The sequence below is a fragment of the Acinonyx jubatus genome, chromosome X (genome assembly GCF_027475565.1).
Source record: "Acinonyx jubatus isolate Ajub_Pintada_27869175 chromosome X, VMU_Ajub_asm_v1.0, whole genome shotgun sequence".
Classification (NCBI taxonomy): Eukaryota; Metazoa; Chordata; class Mammalia; order Carnivora; family Felidae; genus Acinonyx; species Acinonyx jubatus.
In genome coordinates this window covers 61,328,257-61,344,443 of record NC_069389.1, presented here as the reverse complement: position 1 = coordinate 61,344,443, position 16,187 = coordinate 61,328,257, and the positions used below count along the sequence as shown (strand labels likewise).

The 16,187-nt window shown below is 38.9% G+C and overlaps 1 protein-coding gene and 1 pseudogene across 1 annotated transcript in view; one reads left to right on the top strand and one right to left on the bottom strand.

The window, feature by feature from the left end:
• The window catches only part of MAGT1 (magnesium transporter 1), a 58,943-nt gene that overhangs the window by 17,443 nt on the left and 25,313 nt on the right, over positions 1 to 16,187 (top strand). The window lies entirely within an intron of this gene.
• LOC113597503 (uncharacterized) lies at positions 5,398 to 5,487 on the bottom strand (annotated as a pseudogene).

Genomic DNA, 16,187 nt, shown 5'->3' with positions numbered 1-16,187 from the left:
CATTGGTTGTTTTAGGCCCCATGCATTTGTGTTTTTTATGGGGTTTTTTTCTTGTAATTGATTTCTAGTTTCATTGCATTGTGATTGAAAAGATGCCTGATATGATTCCAATCTTCTTAAATTTTGAGACTTGTTTTATAACCTAATTTATGATCTTTTGAGGAGAATGTTCCACATGCACTTGAAAAAAATGTGTATTCAGCTGGGTTTTTTGGATAGAGTGTCCCATATGTATCTGTTAGGTCTGTCTGGTCTAATGTGTCATTCAAAACCACAATTTTTTTTATTGATTTTATGTCTCGATGATCTACCCATTGATGTCAGTGGGATGTTAAAGTCTCCTACTATTATTGCATTACTGTCAATGTCTCTCTTTATATGTTAATATTTGCCTCATTTATTTCAGTGCTCCTATGTTGGGTGTGTATTTATAATAGTTATATTGTATTGTTAAATTTATCCTTTTATCATTATGTAATGCCCTTCTTTGTCTCTTGGTACAGTCTTCTGTTTTAAGTCTGTTTTCTCCGATATAAGTGTACCTGGCTATTTTTCCTGCCTTCATTTTCATGGAATACATTTTCCATTCCTTCACTTTCAGTTTGTGTGTTTCTTTAGGTCTGAAATGAAACTTTTGTAGGCAGCACATAGATTGTTCTTGTTTTTTATCCATTCGGTCACCATATTTTTTTGAGAGAGAGAGAAAGAGCACGAGAGAGCACACACAAATGGGGGAGGGGAAGAGAGGGAGAGGGAGAGAGAAAGAGAGAATCTTAAACAGTCTCCACATCCAGCACAGAGCCCAAAGGCGGGGCTTAATCTCACAATCCTGAGATCATGACCTCAGCCAAAATCAAGAGTCAGACACTTGGACGCCTTGGGTGGCTCAGTCGGTTAAGCGTCTGACTTCAGCTCAGGTCATGATCTCTCTGTTTGATGGTTTAAGGGTTTGAGCCCCACATTGGGCTCTGTGCTGACAGCTCAGAGCCTGGAGCCTGCTTCAGATTCTATGTCTCCCCCTCTCTCTGCCCCTCCTCTGCTCACGCTCTCTTTCTCAAAAATAAGTAAACATTAAAAAAAAAATTAAAGAGTCAGATGCTTAACCAGCTGAGCCACCCAGGTGCTCCATGATATGTTTTTTGATTAGAGCATTTAGCTCAGTTAGAGTAGTTACTGATAGGTATGTACTTAGTGCCATTTTGTTATTTTTTTTCTGGTTGTTTTTGTAGGTCTTCTCTGATCTATATTTTCTTCTTCCCTTGTGGTGTGATGGATTTGTCTAGTGTTGTGGGTGGATTATGACATTCTATGTTACCTTGTTTTTAAGATTTTGTATATCCCTTGACTAATTTTTGTAGATATAATTGATTTTACTTCTTTTGTGTTTTAACTTCCATGCTGGCTTTATAAGTGATTAATTTAATGCCTTTACTGCATTTTTGCTTTCATCATTGAAATTTCCTCATTTCATAATTTTCTTCTAGTTATGGCCTTTTTCCACTTAAAGAATGCCCCTTCATGATCTCACTATTGGTGAGTTTGAGCCCCACATTGGGCTGTGCTGTCAACGCAGAGCCTCCTTGGGATTCTTTCTCTGTCCCTCTCTCTCTGCCCCTCCCCTGCTCTCTCTCTCTCTCTCAAAATAAATAAACTTTCTTTTTTTTTTAACGTTTATTTATTTTTGAGACAGAGAGACAGAGCATGAACGGGGGAGGGCCAGAGAGAGAGGGAGACACAGAATCTGAAACAGGCTCCAGGCTCTGAGCTGTCAGCACAGAGCCTGATGCAGGGCTGGAACTCACGGACTGCGAGATCATGACCTGAGCCAAAATTGGACGCCCAACTGACTGAGCCATCCAGGCGCCCCCAAATAAATAAACTTTTAAAAAATAAAATAAAGAATACCCTTATCATTTACTCTAAGTTTGGTTTAGTGGTGATGAACTTCTGTAACTTTTTTTTTGTCTCAGAAACTCTTTATCTGCTCTTCAATTCTGTTGATAACCTTACCTGGTAGAGTATTTTTGGTTGCTGGTTTTTTTTCTTTCAGCACTTAGAATATATCATGCCACTCTCCCTTCTGGTCTGCAAAGTCTCTGCTGAAAAACTCAGCTGGTAGCCTTACTGGGCTTCCCTCGTATGTAACTGTTTTCTCTTGCTGCTTTTAAATTTCTCTATTATTAATTTCTGCCATTTTAATTATATGTTTTTGTGTAGACTTACTTGGATTCATCTTGTTTTGGGTTTTCTGTGCTTTCTGGACCTGGATGTCAGTTTCCTTCCCCATATTAGAGAAGTTTTCAGCTATTTTTTCTTCAAATAATTTTTTCTTCCCCCTTCTTTCTGTCTTCTTCTGGGATCCCTGTAATGCAAACATTATTATGCTTGATGATGTCATAGAGGTCCCTTAAGCTGTTCTCTTTTTTAAAAATATTTTATTTTTAAGTAAAACAACGTGGCACTTGAACTCTTGACCCTGAGATCAAGGGTTGCATGCTCTTGCAACTGAGCCAGCCAGGTACCCCAAGCTGTTCTCTTTTTTTTATTATTCTTCTATCTTTCTGCTATTCAGCTTTGTTGCTTTATATTATCCTGTCTTCCAGATTGCTGATCCATTCTTCTGTGTCTCCCAGTCTGCTGTTTATTCCCTCTAATGCATTTTTTAATTCAGTTATTGTGTTCTTTACCTCTGTCTGGTTCTTTTAGATAGTTTTTATCTCTTTTTTGAAGTTCTCTCTGAGTTCATCCACCTTCTTTTCAAGTCCAGTGAGTACTTTTATTTATTTATTTTTGAATATAATTTATTGTCAAATTGGCTTACATCCAATACCCAGTGCTCATTCCAATAGGTGCTCTCCTCAATGCCCATCACCCATTTTCTCCTGCTCCCCACCTCCCCACCCACCCTTAGTTTGTTCTCTGTATTTAATAGTCTCTTGTGGTTTGCCTTCCTCCCTCTCTGTTTGTATCTATTTTTTCCCTTTCCCTTCCCCCATGGTCTTCTGTTCAGTTTCTCAAGATCCACATATGAGTAAAAACATATGATATCTGTCCTTCTCTGACTGACTTATTTCACTTAGCATAATACCTTCCAGTTCCATCCACGTTACTGCAAATGGCATGATTTCATTCTTTCTCATTGCCAAGTAGTATTCCATTGAATATATAAACCACATCTTCTTTATCCATTCATCAGTTGATGGATATTTAGGCTCCTTCCATAATTTGGCTATTGTTTAAAGCGCTGCTATAAACATTGGGGTACACATGCCCCCATGTATCACCACCAGTGAGTACTTTTATGACCATTGCTTTTAACTCTTTATCGGGCATATTGCTTATGCCCATTTTGTTTAGCTCTTTTTCTGTGATTTTGGCTTGTTCTTTTATTTGGGACACATTCCTCTGTCTCCTCATTTTGTCTATTTCTGTGTTTGTTTCTTTGTGGTCATGTAGGTTAGGTCACCTACATCTTCTGGTCTTTTTTTTTTTTTTTCCTGGTCTTGAAAGTAGTGGCCTTGTATAGGAGAGGCCTCATGGTGCCCTGTAGTACAGTTACCCTGTACACCAGAACCAAGTGCTCCCTATATGAGCTACATGTGCCCTCCTGTTGTGGATGAGCTGTGATTACTGTGGGCATGCTGGTGGGCGGGGCTGGCCCTCACCCCAACTGGTTTCAATAACCAATTCACCTACTGCAAGTGCAATAGACAGGGTTTGCTTCCTACACTTTTGAGAGGCCCTGCTGCAGCCCTCATGGGCTTGTTGGTGGGTGGGTCTGGCCCTAAACCTGGTTGTTTACAGCTAGGTGCTGTGATAGCTACAGATGCAGGAAAGGGTAGTGCTGGCGCTGGCTGTCTGTGCAGTCAGCTAAGAGGCCCACCTTTAGGAACTGCAGGCATGCTGTTGTATGTGGTTATCTCCTCCCCACCCCAGGGCAGAATTCATTTTGGAAGGGTGCTAGTTCCAACTGGAGCTGCCTGCCAAGTGTGGTGGGGCAGAAGCCACTTGGCAGCACCTGCCAAGGTGTGTGTGTTAAGTGGGGCAGGTCTAAAGAGGAATGCCAGAGCCAGACATGTGGCACTAACAAGGTAGATGGAGAGCGTGTGAACTGGCTTCCACAAGTGTCTGAATATGTAGGCTAGGGGTGGGCAAGATAAAAATGGTACCCACTAGCACTTTTGTTCCCAGAGAAGTCTTCAGATCCCTGCCCCTCCAGCACATGTCCTAAAATTGGTGAGTAAATTTCCTTCATATATACCCCAGGTACTTTTCAAACTGCTGCTTCTGTATTCAGGCTAAGTCATTTAGTGTGCTGATTCTTTGAACGTAGGGATTCGTTCTCTTTTTCCTATTTCCTTCTTGCTCTCCCGGAGTTAAGCCCCACTTCTTTTCTTTTCTTTTTTTTTTTATAACTTTTTTTAATGTTTATTTATTTTTGAGATAGAGACACAGAGTGTGAGCAGGGGAGGGTCAGAAAGAGAGGGAAACACAGAATCCGAAGCAGGCTTCAGGTTCTGAGCTGTCAGCACAGAGCCTCACGTGGGGCTCGAACCCACAAACTGTGAGATCATGACCTGAGCCAAAGTCAGCTGCCAACCAACTGAGCCACCCAGGCGCCCCTTAGCCCCACTTATTTACAAAGCAAGATATATGGAGACTTACCTTCCCAGTGCAGGCCTTCAGGGCCAGGGGTCCCTGGTGTGGGATCTAATTAATTGCCTTGCTCCTCTGTGCTTGTGATGTCCCTTGTATTTGTGGTCATTTGTACTGGGGGTTTGGTTTCCAACCACATCTCCATTCCTCCTACCCTTTTTGATGTGGTCTATCTACAGCTAGCCGTGGAAGATCTTTTCTGCCAGTATTCAGGTCATTTTCAGAATTAGTTTGCAATACATGTAGTTGCTGCCTCAATGTGTCCACGGGACAAGGTGAGCTCAAGGTCCTCCTACTCCTTCATCTTCCCTTGGCCACAAAAAGTTTTAAATATTTATTTATTTTGAAAGAATGAGAGCGAGTGAGTTGGGGGGAGGGGCAGAGAGAGAGAGGGAGAAGGGGAATCCCAAGCAGGCTCCACACTGTCAGCACAGAGCCCAGTGCAGGGCTCTTTCCCGTGAACCCTGAGATCATGACCTGAGCCAAAACCAAGAATCCAATGCTTAACCAACTGAGCCACCCAGGTGCCCTGGACACAAGAAATTTTAAATAGGACTTGTCTTATGTGATATCTAAAGTAGTGAGATAAAAGGTGAACTTGAGCTAGCCATGAAATGTAATGGTCGGTGCTATTAGAATATGGAAAATGAGTAGTAATCAAGTAGGTTTTGTAGTTTTTTATTGTGTTAAGCTATAAATAATACAAAAAGTTATCATTTTAACCAGTTTTTCTTTCTTTTCTTAAACATGGAATGCTTCATGAATTTGTCATGCTTGTGCAGGGGCCCTGCTAATATTCTCTGTATCATTCTAATTATAGTACTGACCAGTTTTAACTCTACAATTTATCAAGTAATTTTTTAAATTACAGTGTGAATACCACCATTGTGCCACCATTATGTAATAGTGAAGTTCTTAGTAGAACTAGGTACCTGTCTACCCTCTTGCTTCCTGACTTAGTGGAAAATCTCCTTATTCCTGTTCAAAGCTTAACCCTTTTCCTGTGCTTTGAATCCCATACCCATTAGCTCTATTAATCATGACCTCTTGCACCTGTATTTTTTTCACCTGTATTTTAAAAAAAAAGTTTTTTAAGTTTATTTATTTTGAGAGACAGAGCGGAGGAGGGGCAGAGAGAGAGAGGGAGAGAGAGAATCCCAGGCAGGCTCCATGCTTCCAGTGCGGAGCCTGATCCAGGGCTTGAACTCACAAACCATGAGATCATGACCTGAGCCAAAACCAAGAGTTGGACACTTAACCGACTGAACCACCTAGGCATTCCAGCACCTGTACTTTTTAAAATTAAGACTTAAAAAAAGTTTTTTTAGGGGCGCCTGGGTGGCTCAATCGGTTAAGCAGCCAACTTCGGCTCAGGTCACGATCTCACAGTCCATGAGTTCAAGCCCTGCGTTGGGCTCTGTGCTGACAGCTCAGAGCCTGGAGCCTGTTTCAGATTCTGTGTCTCCCTCTCTCTCGGACCCATCCCCGTTCATGCTTTGTCTCTCTCTGTCTCAAAAATAAATAAACGTTAAAAAAAATTTAAAAAAAAGTTTTTTTAATGTTTTATTTATTCTTGAAAGAGAGACAGAGAGACAGAGCATGAGTGAAGGAGGTGCAGAGTGAGAGAGGAACACAGAATTTGAAGCAGGCTCCAGGCTCTGAGCTGTTAGCACAGAGAGTCTGATGCCGGGCTAGAACTCACAAGCCATGAGATCATGACCTGAGCCAAAGTCAGACGCCCAACCAACTGAGCCACCCAGGCACCCCAAGGCTGTTTTAAGAGCAGCTTAAGGTTCACAAAAGAATTGAGGGGCAGATAAGGAGATTTCCCTTATATCCCCTCCCCTCACACATGGGTAGCCTCTCTCATTGTCAACATTCCCCACCAGAGTAGTACATTTGTTATAGTTGATGAACCTGCATTGACACATCATAAACACCCAAAGTACATAGTTTACATCAGGATTCACTCATGATCTTGTACATTCTATTGGCTTAGACAAATGTATAATGCTATGTATCCATCAGTATGGTATTATAAAGAGTATTTTTACTGCCCTAATAATCCTCCATACTCTGCCAATTCATCCCTCCCCCCATCCCTTGGTAACTACTGATGTTTTTACCATTTCCATATTTTGCCTTTTCCAGAATGTCATATAACTAGAATCATACAGTATGTAAACTTTTCAGATTGACTTCTTTTACCTAGTAATATGTATTTAAAGTTTCTCCATGTCTTTTCATGGCTTGATGGTTCATTTCTTTATAGTGCTCATAGTGCTCATAGAATAATATTCTATTGTCTGGATGTACCAGAGTTTCTTTATTCATTCATGTATTGAAAAACATCTTAATTGCCTCCAGGTTTTAGCAATTAAGAATAAAACTCCTGTAAACATCCATGTGCAGGTTTTTGTACAGACATTAAGTTTTCAGCTCCTTTGGGTAAATATCAAGGAGTGTGATTGCTGGATCATATGGTAAGAACATGCTTAGTTTTGTAAGAAACTGCCAGTCTTTCAAAGTGGCTGTATCATTTTTCATTTCTGACAGCAATAAATGAGAGTCTCCATTGTTCCACATAGTCATCAGTATTTGGTGTTGTCAAGTGTTCTGCATTTTGGCCATTCTAATAGTTGTATAGTGGTATCTTACTGTTTTAATTTGCATTTCCCTGATGACATATCATGTAGAGCATCTTTTCAAATGTTTATTTGCCATTCATACATCTTCTTTGATAAGGACTTTGGCCCATTTTTTCTTAAAGTAGGCTTCATGACCCATATGGAGCCCAATGTGGGGCTTCAACTCATGACCCTGAGATCAAGACCTGACCTGAGATTGAGTCAGAAGCTGAACTAAGTGATCCGGGTGCGCCATGGCCTATTTTTAAATTGGCTCATTTATTCTCTTATTGTTGAATTTTAAGAGTTCTTTGTATATCATAGAGAACAGTCATTTATCAGATGAGTGTACTGCAAATTTTTTTCTCCCAATCTGTGTGTCATCTTGTTTTCTGGACTCTTTTTCACCAAGCAGAAGATTTTAATTTTAATGAAGTACAATTTATGAGTTATATCCATCATAGATAATGTCTTTGGTGTCATATCTAAGAAGTCATCACTATATCCACGGTCATGTAGGTTTTCTCCTATGTTACCTTCTAGGAGTTTTATATTTTTTCCTTTTACATTTAGGCCTTTGATCCATTTTTAATTAATTTTTGTGAAAAGCATAAAGTCCACGTTTAGATTAGGTGGATTATTTATTTATTTTGCTCATGGACATCCAGTTGTTTTAACACCATTTGTTGAAAAGACTGTCCTTTCTCCTTGTAACTGACTTTCTCTTTTGTCAAAGATCAGTTTTATGTGGGTCTATTTCTGGGCTCTCTGTTCTGTGCCATTGATCTATGTGCTTTTTGGCTAATACAACAGTCTTGATTACCATAGCTTGAAGCTGAGTAGTGACAGTCCTCCAACTTTGTTCTCTTTCAACATTGTGTTGGTTATTCTGAGTCTCTTTTGTCTCCATATAAACATTAGAATAACTTTGTCAATATCCACAAAATTAATTGCTGGGATTTTGACTGAGACTGTATTGAATCCATAGATGAAGTTGGGAAGACATTTTGACAATATTGAGTCTTCCTATCCATGAACATGAAATATCTCTCCATTTTGCTAGTTCTTCTTTGATTTCTTTCATCAGAGTTTTGTAGTTTTCCTCATATTGGTTTTGTACATATTTTGTTAGATTTATACTTAAATATTTCATTGGGGGATGCTAATATAAATGGTATTTTTTAATTTTTTAATATTTTATTTTTTAATTTTTTTAATGTTTTTATTTTTGAGAGAGAGAGAGAGAGTGAGAGTGAGGGAGGGACAGAGAGAAAGGGAGACATAGAATCCAAGGCAGGCTTCTGGCTCTGAGCTGTCAACACAGAGCCTGATGCGGGGCTTGAACTCATGAACTGTGAGATTATGTTCTGAGCCAAAGTCAGACGCTCAGCCAACTGAGCCACCCAGGTGCCCATTTCATTTATTTTTGAGAGAGAGAGAGAGAGAGAGAGGGCAAGTGGGTCAGAGACAGGGGGACAGAGGATTCAAAGCAGGCTCTGCACCGCAGCGAGCCCGATGTGGGGCTCAAACCTGTGAATTGTGAGATCTTGACCTGAGCCAAACTCGGATGCTCAAACCAATGAGTCACCTAGGCTCCCCTTTAATATTTCTTTAATGTCTATTTTGTTTTTGAGAGAAAGAGAGAGAAAGAGCATAAGCAAGGGAGTAAAAAGAGGGAGACACAGAATCCAAAGCAGGCTCCAGGCTCAGAGCTGTCAGCGCAGAGCCCAATGCGGGGCTTGAGCCCATGAACTGTGAGATCGTTATGTGAGCCGAAGTCAGGTACTTAACTGACTGAGCCACCCAGGTACCCTGTATTGTTTTTTATGTCAAATTTCTCTTGTTCATTGCTGGTATATATGGAAGCAGTTGACTTTTGTATATTAAACTTGTAATCTGCAACCTTTCTGTAATCGATTATTAGTTACAGGAGTTATTTTGGTCGATTCTTTTGGATCTTCTACATAGATGATCCTGTCATCCGTAAACAAAGACAATTTTTTCCTTCCTTCCCAATCTATATGCCTTTTATTTCCTCTTTTATCTTATTGCATTATTGCATTAGTTAGAACTTCTAGGATGATGTTGAAAAGGATTGGTTACAAAGGCCATTCTTGTACCTAATCTTACTAGCAAAGCTTTGAGTTTCTCATCATTAAGTATAATGTTATGGCACAAAAACAGACACTCAGATCAATGGAACAGAAGAGGGAACCCTGAAATGGACCCATAAATATATGGCCAACTAACCTTTAACAAAGCAGGAAAGAATAGCCAATGGAATAAAGACAGTCTATTCAGCAAGTGGTGCTGGGAAAACTAGACAGCGACATGCAGAAGAATGAACCTGGACCACTTTTTTACACCATACACAAAAATAAACTCAAAATGGATGAAAGACCTCAATGTAAGACAGGAAGCCATCAAAATATTCAAGGAAAAAGCAGGCAAAAAACTCTTTGATTTTGGCCACAGTATCTTCTTACTCAACACATATCTGGAGGCAAGGGAAACAAAAGCAAAAATGAACTATTGGGACCTCATCAAAATAAAAATTAGTGAGAGAAAGACAAATATATTGACTTCACTCATATGAGGACTTTAAGAGACAAAACAGATGAACATAAGGGAAGGTAAACAAAACTAATATAAAAACAGGGAGGAGGACAAAGCGTAAGAGACTCATGGAGAACAAACAGAGGGTACTGGAGGGGTTGTGGGAGCAGGGATGGGCTAGATGGGTAATATACTCCTGAAATCATTATTGCACTATATGCTAACTAATTTGGATGTAAATTAAAAAAAAAAATATGGGCACCTGGGTGTCTCAGTCAGTTAAGCATCTGACTTCAGCTCGGTCATGATCTCACAGTTTGAGATTTCGAGCCCCGCGTCGGCCTCTGTGCTGACAGCTCAGAGCCTGGAGCCTACTTCAGATTCTCTCTCTCTCTCTCTCTCTCTCTCTCTCTCAAAAATAAATGAACATTTAAAAAAAGATTAAAAAAATAAAATTAATAAAAAAATGTAACATTATCAGAAGGAAAAAAAAGTATAATGTTATTTGTAGGATTTTTGTAGGCATTTTTATCAAGTTGAGGAAGCTCCCCTCTAAGTTTACTAAGAGATTTTATCATGAATAAGTTTGGATTTGTCAAATGCTTTTCCTGTATCTATTGATAAGATCATGTGATTCTTTTTAGCCTATTGTTATGATAAATTGCATTATTTTTAATTTTAATTTCAATATAGTTAACATACACTGTTATATTAGTTTCAGGTGTGCAATATAGTGATTCAGCAATTCCATACAACACCCAGTGCTTTTGACAAGTCTACTCCTTAGTTTCCATCACCTATTCCACCCATCCCCCACACCCACCACCCCTCTGGTAACCATTAGTTTGTTTTCTATAGTTAAGAGTCTGTTTCTTGGTTTGTCTCTCTTCTTTTCCTTTGCTCATTTGTTTTGTTTCTTGAGTGAAATCATATGATATTTGTCTTTGTCTGAATGATTTATTTCACTTACATTATGCTCTCTCACTCCATTCGTGTCATTGCAACTGACAAGATTTCATTCTTTTATATGGCTGAATAATATTCCAGTGTGTGTGTGTGTGTGTGTGTGTGTGTGTGTGTGTACCATATATATATACCACATCTTCTTCATCCATTTGTCTATTAGTTGGACCCTTGGGCTGCTTCGATAACTTGGCTGTTGTGAATAATGCTGCCGAAGACATAGGGGCACTTGTGTCCCTTTGAATTGGTATTTTTGTATTTTTTGGGTAAATACCCAGTAGTGCAGTTATTGGATTATAGCATAGTTCTATTTTTAACTTTTTTAGGAATCTCCATACTGTTTTTCACAGTGGCTGTACCGATTTGCACTCCCAATAACAGTGCAGGATTCCTTTCTCTCCAAATCCTCACCAATACTTGTTGTTTCTTTGTATTAATTAATTTTTGAATATTGAACCACCCTTGCATACTTGGTTTAAATTTTTCTTGGTTGTGGTATATAATTCTTTGTGTACATTAATGATTTAATTTGTTCATATATTTTTTTATGTTTATTTATTTTGAGAGAGAGAGACAGAGCGTGAGTGGTGGAGGGGCAGAAAGAGAGGGGGAGACACAGAATCAGAAGCTGGCTCCAGTCTCTGAGCTGTCAGCACAGAGCCCGATGTGGGGCTTGAACTCACAAACTGCAAGATCATGACCTGAGCTGAAGTCAGACCTTAACCAACTGAGCCACCCAGGCGCCCCAATTTGTTCATATTTTGGTTAGAGTTCTTGTATCCACGTTCATGAGAGACATTGATGTGTGGTTTTCTTATAATGTCTTTGTTTTGGGTATGAAGATAAAAGATATGCTTTATCTTCTGAAAGAGATTGTAGAAATTGGTATAATGTCTTCTTTATATGTTTGGTAGAATTCACTGTTGAACTCATCTGAACCTGGTGCTCTCTATTTTGGAAGGTTATTATTATCGATTCCATTTCCTTAATAGGTATGAGCCTATTCAGATTGTTTATTTTTTGTGTGTGAGTTTTGGCAAATTATGTCTTTCAAAGAACTGGTCCATTGCATATAGGTTATCAAATTGTTGATAGTTTTTTTTTTTTACTATCCTTTTAATGTCCATAGGATCTGTAGTGATAATCTCTCTTTCATATCTTAGTATTATGTGTCTTCTCTCTTTTTTTTTTTTTTTGAGAGAGAGAGAGAGGGCACAGTGAGCGAAGTACAGAGAGAGGGGGAAAGAGAGAGAGATAAGCAGGGCTCACCTGAAGTGGGGCTCATGATTTTTTTTTTTTTTTTTTTTTACCCAGAGTGGGGCACAAGCTCACTGGATGCGGGACTCAAACTCACAAACTGTGAGATCATGACCTGAGCCGAAGTCAGATGCTTAACTGACTGAGCCACCCAGGCACCCTCTCGTTGTTTCTTAATTTGGCCAGACACTTATCTATTTCTTTGATCTCTTCAAAGAACAAGCTTTTGGTTTCATTGATTTTTCTCTATTGACTATTTTGAATTTCATTGGTTTCTGCTCTAATTCTTTTAATCTATTTTCTTCTACTAAATTTGGATTTAATTTGCTCTTCTTTTTTTGGTTTTGTAAAGGGGAAACTTAGATTATTGGTTTTAGATATTTTCAACGTTTTTTTTAATTTATTTTTGGGACAGAGAGAGACAGAGCATGAACGGGGGAGGGGCAGAGAGAGAGGGAGACACGGAATCGGAAACAGGCTCCAGGCTCCGAGCCATCAGCCCAGAGCCTGACGCGGGGCTCGAACTCACCTACCGCGAGATTGTGACCTGGCTGAAGTCGGACGCTTAACCGACTGCGCCACCCAGGCGCCCCAGTTTTAGATATTTTTTCTCATTATACATTCAATGTTATAAATTTTCCTCTAACCATTGTTTTTGCTCTATCCCACAGATTTTGGTAAGTTGTGTTTCCATTTTCATTTAGTTCAAAATATTTTTTAAAGTTCATCTATTTGAGACAGACAGAGACAGCACAAGCAGGGAAACGACAGAGAGAGGTTAGAGAATCCCACGCATGCTCCATGCTGCTAGTGCAGAGCCCAACCTATGAGATCATGACCTGAGCCAAAACCAAGAGTTGGACACTTAACCGATTGAGCCGCCCAGGCACCCCTAGTTCAAAATATTTTTATATTTTTCTTGAGATTTCTTCTTTGACCAAGTGTTAATTAGAAATGTATCATTTAATTTTCACATATTTGGGGATTTTCTAGTTCTTTTTCTGTTATTGATTTCTAGTTTAATTACATTGTTGTCTAAGGGCAAACATTGTATGATTTATACTCTTTAAATTTGTTAGGGTGTGTTTTATAGCCCAGAATGTGGTCTGTCTTGGTGAGTGATCCATGTGAGCGTGAGAAGAATGTATATTTTCCTTTTTTGGATGAAGTAGTCTATAGATGTCAATTATATCCAGTTGATTGATGATGTCTGCCTTAATGCCCCTTACCCATTTAGCTCACCCCCCCACCCACAGCCACTCCAGCAACCCTGTTTGTTTTCTGTATTTAAGAGTCTCTTATGTTTTGTCCCCCTCCCTCTTTTTATATTATTTTTGTTTCCCTTCCCTTATGTTCATCTGTTTGGGATCTTAAATTCCACATAATGAGTGCAGCTATCTGATATTTGTCTTTCTCTGACTGACTTCACTTAGCACAATACCCTCTAATTCCATCCACATTGTTGCAAATGGCAAGATTTCATTCTTTTTAATTGCCGAGCAATACTCCATTGTAAATATGTATCACATCTTTATCCATTCATCTGTCGACGGACATCTGGGCTCTTTCCATACTTTGGCTATCATCAATAGCGCTGCTATAAACATTGCGGTGTATGTGCCCCTTTGAAACAGCACACCTATATCCCTCCGATATATACCTAGTAGTGCCAATTGCTGGGTTGTAGGGTAGTTCTATTTTTAACTTTTTGAGGCACTTCCATACTGCCTTCCAGAGTGGCTGCACTAGTTTGCATTCCCATAGTTTGGGAAAATTCTCAATCATTACTGTTTTAAATATTTTTTCTGTTCCTTTCTTTCTTCTTCTGGTATTCCCATTGTGTGTATGCTACATCTTTTGTAGTAGTTGACCTATAGTCCTGTTCTTTTTAGTTTTTATTCTCTGCTTTTCAGTTTTCAAGGATTCTGTTCATATATCCTCTAGCTTAGAGATTTTTTTTCTCAGCCATGTCTAGTGCACTAATAAGCTCATCAAAGGCGTTTTTCTTTCTGTTATAGTGTTTTTCATCTCTAGCAATACTTTTTGGTTCTTTCTTAGGATTTCTATCTCCCTGCTTACATTGCCCAAATGTTTTTACATGCTGTCTAATTTATCCATTAGAGTTATTAGCATATTAATCATAGATTTAAAAAATGCCCTGTCTGATAATTCCACCATCCTTGCCATGTCTAGTTATGATACTTGGCTCTGTGTCTTCAAATTGTGTTTTTTTTATTTTAACTTTTGGTATGCCTTGTAATTTTTTCTTCATACCATACATGATGTACTGGTTAAAATGAGCTGTGGTAAAGTGGCCTTTAGTAGTGTGGTGGTGAGGAGGAATGGGTACATTTTATGGTCCTATGGTTAGGTCTCAGTCTTTTAGTGAGACTATACCCCCTGGACTATGAACTTCACAACAGTTTTTCAGGTTTTTTTCTCCCCTGTTAGGGGGCAGAATGGCATCTTCTTTCATTTGAACTAATACAGTAGCCTTTCAAATGGTTCACTTACCATCCATATAGTACTCTATCCCTATTACCTGCTATAACAGTTTCCAGAGGTTTTTCAGGAGAGTATTAGTAAGAATCATTGGGAAAAATTAGATTTGGGAAACTTAAAGGTAAACAAAATTAAATTTTATTTTTGACTTCAGTGTATCATGAACTATGAAGGATCTGAGGGATTTACTCTACTTTCAATTGTGCTAATAAGTTAGCCTGCCATGGGTTCATAGATATTGGCAGAAAAAATGATACTCCTGGGTCAGAGTTAAAGAACTTTATTTATTTATTTTTGAATTTTTTTAATGTTTATTTATTTTTGAGAGAGAGACAGAGCATGAGTGAGGGAGGGGGCTGAGGGAGAGAGGGAGACACAAAATTCAAAGCAGGCTCCAGGCTCTGAGCTGTCAGCACAGACCCCAACATGGGGTTCAAACTCACTAGCAATGAGATCATGACCTGAGCGGAAGTCAGATGCTTAACCAACTGAACCACACAGACACCCCAGGACTTTATTATTCACAGCAACAATGGTCTCTAAATTATCTCCAAAGCACTTTCTTGTACTGTTTCCCCAAGCCCCACTTCCCATGGAACAATGCAGAGAAGGCCAGTGGTTTGCATTATGGGAGAATATCTCCAAGTTTTGGGAAACCCAGATCTTCTATAAGGGTAGAAAGCATGCATGTTCTTTGCTTTGGAGGGGGTCTATCTCTGAGTTTTAAGGGTATACAAATATGCTTGGGCAAATCATCCACAACAAGGGCAGTCAGGTCCTCTGCATGCAATGTATACAGAAATACAAGAAACCTATGAGAATTGTCTCCGAACACAGGACTTCTCATAGACTTTAACATGCTGATATGTTACTCTTTCAGTTCCAACAGTGGGCTGTGATATGCAGAATTTCCCAAATTATTGGACTGTTTAATGGAGGATTTTGGTTAGATTCTATGGAACATACTTTTGGAAATAGTGGCATATAGACTAAAGCCAAAATTCCTTAGTCTTCCATTCATGCCCTCTTTACTGTAAACACATAACTACCTTTCTCATATTTATATTATGTCATACCCTGTCTTGTTTCAGCATCGTTGTTTGCTTCCTACAACATGAAATATCCTTGCTCCCTTTTTCTCCCCTCTTAAAATTTTATTTACCCTTAAAGCCTCATTTCAGATACTCCCTTGCAGCCTTTTCAAATCCTCCAGATGAAATGTAAGTCACCCCTTTTCTTGTGTCGCCATACTATTTTCCTTATATTTCTATCCTACGTGTATCCACGTTCTACATTATAGTAGAATTAGTCCTAGAGTTGTTTGATAGTCCCCCTTAGAATATAGTTACTTACTTAAGAGAAGACCCAACATCCTGTAGCTATTGTATTAATCACATAATAGATGTTCAGTAAGTAGTAAATAGCTTAATGTTCCCATTTTAAAGTATGTCATTGTGTCATTCTAGTCACAGATCAATAACTCAAAATTAGTACATTTATAAAATGCTATAACCTAAAAGATTAGTGCATTTAGGCTTTATTAGAGCAAAGGAAACAATCTCTAGAGTTTAAGAAATTGCTTTCTAATTGTCTACTATTCAAGCTGGGATTGTTTTAGAAATTAAA